Source organism: Tamandua tetradactyla, chromosome 5 (assembly GCF_023851605.1).
Source record: "Tamandua tetradactyla isolate mTamTet1 chromosome 5, mTamTet1.pri, whole genome shotgun sequence".
NCBI classification, from domain to species: domain Eukaryota; kingdom Metazoa; phylum Chordata; class Mammalia; order Pilosa; family Myrmecophagidae; genus Tamandua; species Tamandua tetradactyla.
This window is the reverse complement of record NC_135331.1, coordinates 27,986,820-27,990,393: the sequence shown is the minus strand read 5'-3', so window position 1 is coordinate 27,990,393 and position 3,574 is coordinate 27,986,820. Positions and strand designations below refer to the sequence as shown.

Genomic DNA, 3,574 nt, shown 5'->3' with positions numbered 1-3,574 from the left:
CTCCAAAGGCCTGGGCTGAGCTGTGAGTGCTGAGATGAGGTCTGCTGAGCTGCTTGGGCTGTGCTACTTTGTGCTATCTCATTTAAGCACCAGCCAATTAAATCAAACATCATTCATTGCAGCAGACATGCCTCCTAGCTGACTGCAGATGCAATCAGCAACAGATGAGGGTCACATACCATTGACTTATGTCCACAGCAACAGAACTAGGTGCCTTCACCTGACCAAGTTGACAACTGAATGTAACTACCACATAGTGGAATGTTGGGTCTCTCCTCAAGTAGTTCCCTCCTCTTCTAACAGCTTCTAACTACTCTGTTTCGATAATCTCATCACAGCCAAGTTCTTCGGTCAGATGATTGACAACTGTAAGTGAAAAGAGCTCTTTGATGAAAGCCAACTGATCAAACGGGGTCTTCTCATCATACACCTGAAACCCGCCATCTAGGGCTGCTTCTCTTGCTCTGGATGTTCTCAGAAACATCTTGTTGGCTTCTTTGATGACTACTGACACTCTGCAACCTGCACCACTCAGCGGCTCCTCTTCGGATAATCATCCTCCCACTCATCAAATTCCTCACCCTCATCCTCACTCTCAAAGTCTGGGGCTGCGATCTGGCCTGGCTGGTCTCCAGCGATGGGACCTCTTCTGGTTTGCTAGCTGCCAGAATGCAATATACCAGAAACGGATTGGCTTTTAAAAGGAGAATTTAGTAAGTTGCTAGTTTACAGTTCTAAGGCTGAAAAAATGTCCCTGTTCAAACAAGTCTATAGAAATGTCCAATCTAAGGCATCCAGGGAGAGATACCTTGGTTCAAGAAGGCTGATGAAGTTCATGGTTTCTCTCTCCAATGAGAAGGCACATGGTGAACACAGTCAGGGTTTCTTGCTCATCTGGAAAGGCACACTGTGAACACGGTGTCATGTGCTAGCTTCTTCTCCTGGCTTCCTGTTTCATGATGCTCCCCAGGAGGTGTTTTCCATCTTAATCTGCAAAGTTCGTTGGCTGGTGCCCTCTCTGCTTCTTGTGGCTATGTCATTCTCTGCTCTCTCAGAATCTCTTGCTTTCTCCAAAATGTTTCCTCTTTTACAGGATTCCAGTAAAGTAATTAAAACCCACCCGAATGGGTGGAGACACGTCTCTACCTAATCCAGTTTAACAACCACTCTTGAGTCACATCTCCAGGGAGATGATCTAATTACAATTGAATAGGGTTTGGAAGAAATGGCTGGATTTATAAAATGGAATTAGGAGGAAAACATGGCTTTTCTAGGGAACATACATCCTTTCAAACCAGCACAGGACCGTTTGCAAGGCTCCGTTTCCCCACAGGCTCCGCCATTGGCTGTTCCTCCTCGTCCATTGGGCCTTTCTTCTCAAGCTGTGGGGTCCCTGCTGCGGGAGGGGCTCGGGGATGGCTCCCGGTTCCCACTGCCTACCTCCATCTGCAGAATATCATTCTCACAAAGCATGACATCCATCTGCAGGTCACTGCTCTCTTCATACAGCTCAGATAGCATAGACATTTCCAACATCTTAAAAGCTAGCAGAGCGTTTTCAGTTAGATGGGAGATAGATGGTGAAACAGTCCCTGGGAGGCTTTTGTCTAAAACATTTTCAAGCTAATGTCTTTTGTTTGTTTGTTTGTTTTTGTTTTTGTTAGCTTAAACAACAAGCATTTATTGTCCACAGTTTTTTTGTAACAAATAAATATTTTTTGCTTTAGTCTCACACATAAGATGACATTTTAAAATATTAATTACCATCTATTTTCAGTACCCTGCAATAATGACATTCCTTTGTTCTTCCTCATGCAAAAACATTTTTAAAATTGTACCTTCTACATTTCACTATTGCCATACACTCTAGGCATTCCTAGATTATACCATCTCAATCTTTAACATCTATCTTTCTTTCTGATTTCATTTATGTCCCCAGCCCTCCTCCCTCTATCATTCTCACATGCAGCTTCATTCAGTGTTTTAACATAATTGTATTACAGTTAGGTAGTATTGTGCTGTCCATTTCTGAGTTTTTGTATCCAATCCTGCTGCAAAGTCTGTATCCCTTCAGCTCCAATTACCCAATATCTTACCCTACTTCTATCTCCTGATGGTCTCTGTTACCAACGACATGTTCCAAGTTTATTCACTAGTGTCAGTTCATATCAATGAGACCATACAGTAATTGTCCTTTAGTTTTTGGCTAGTCTCACTCAGCATAATGTTCTCAAGGTCCATCCATGTTGTTACATACTTCATAAGTTTATTCTGTCTTAAAGCTGCATAATATTCCATCGTATGTGTATACCCAAGTTTGTTTAGCCACTCGTCTGTTGATGGACATTTTGGCTGTTTCCATCTCTTGGCAATTGTGAATAATGCTGCTATAAACATTGGTGTGCAAATGTCCGTTTGTGTCTTTGCCCTTATGTCCTCTGAGTAGATACCTAGCAATGATATTGCTGGGTCATATGGCAATTCTATATTCAGCTTTTGGAGGAACCGCCAAACTACCTTCCACAGTGGTTGCACCATTTGACATTCCCACCAACAGTGAATAAGTGTGCCTCTTTCTCCACATCCTCTCCAGCACTTGTCATTTTTTGTTTTGTTGATAATGGTCATTCTGGTGGGTGTGAGATGATAGCTCATTGTGGTTTTGATTTGCATTTCTCTGATGACCAGGGACGTTGAGCATCTCTTCATGTGCCTTTTGGCCATTTGTATTTCCTCTTCTGAGAAGTGTCTATTCAAGTCTTTTCCCCATTTTGTAATTGGATTGGCTGTCTTTTTATTGTTGAGTTGAACAATCTCTTTATAAATTCTGGATACTAGACCTTTATCTGATATGTCGTTTCCAAATATTGTCTCCCATTGTGTAGGCTGTCTTTTTACTTTCTTGATGAAGTTCTTTGATGCACAAAAGTGTTTAATTTTGAGGAGTTCCCATTTCTTTCTTTCTTTCTTCAGTGCTCTTGCTTTAGGTGTAAGGTCTATAAAACCGCCTCCAATTATAAGATTTATAAGATATCTACCTGCATTTTCCTCTAACTGTTTTATGGTCTTAGACCTGATGTATAGATCTTTGATCCATTTTGAGTTAACTTTTGTATAGGGTGTGAGATACGGGTCCTCTTTCATTCTTTTGCATATGGATATCCAGTTCTCTAGGCACCATTTATTGAAGAGACTGTTCTGTCCCAGGTGAGTTGGCTTGACTGCCTTATCAAAGATCAAATGTCCATAGATGAGAGGGTCTATATCTGAACACTCTATTCGATTTCCATTGGTCAATATATCTATCTTTATGCCAATACCATGCTGTTTTGACCACTGTGGCTTCATAATATGCCTTAAAGTCAGGCAGCATGAGACCTCCAGCTTTGTTTTTTTACCTCAAGATACTTTTAGCAATTCGGGGCACCCTGCCCTTCCAGATAAATTTGCTTATTGGTTTTTCTATTTCTGAAAAGTAAGTTGTTGGGATTTTGATTGGTATTGCATTAAATCTGTAAATCAATTTAGGTAGAATTGACATCTTAACTATATTTAGTCTTCCGATTCATGAACA

At 41.1% G+C, this 3,574-nt stretch overlaps 1 pseudogene; it reads right to left on the bottom strand.

The window, feature by feature from the left end:
* Window positions 1-310: 310 nt before the first annotated feature.
* On the bottom strand, window positions 311-1,536 carry LOC143682317 (EP300-interacting inhibitor of differentiation 1-like; annotated as a pseudogene).
* Window positions 1,537-3,574: the final 2,038 nt, after the last annotated feature.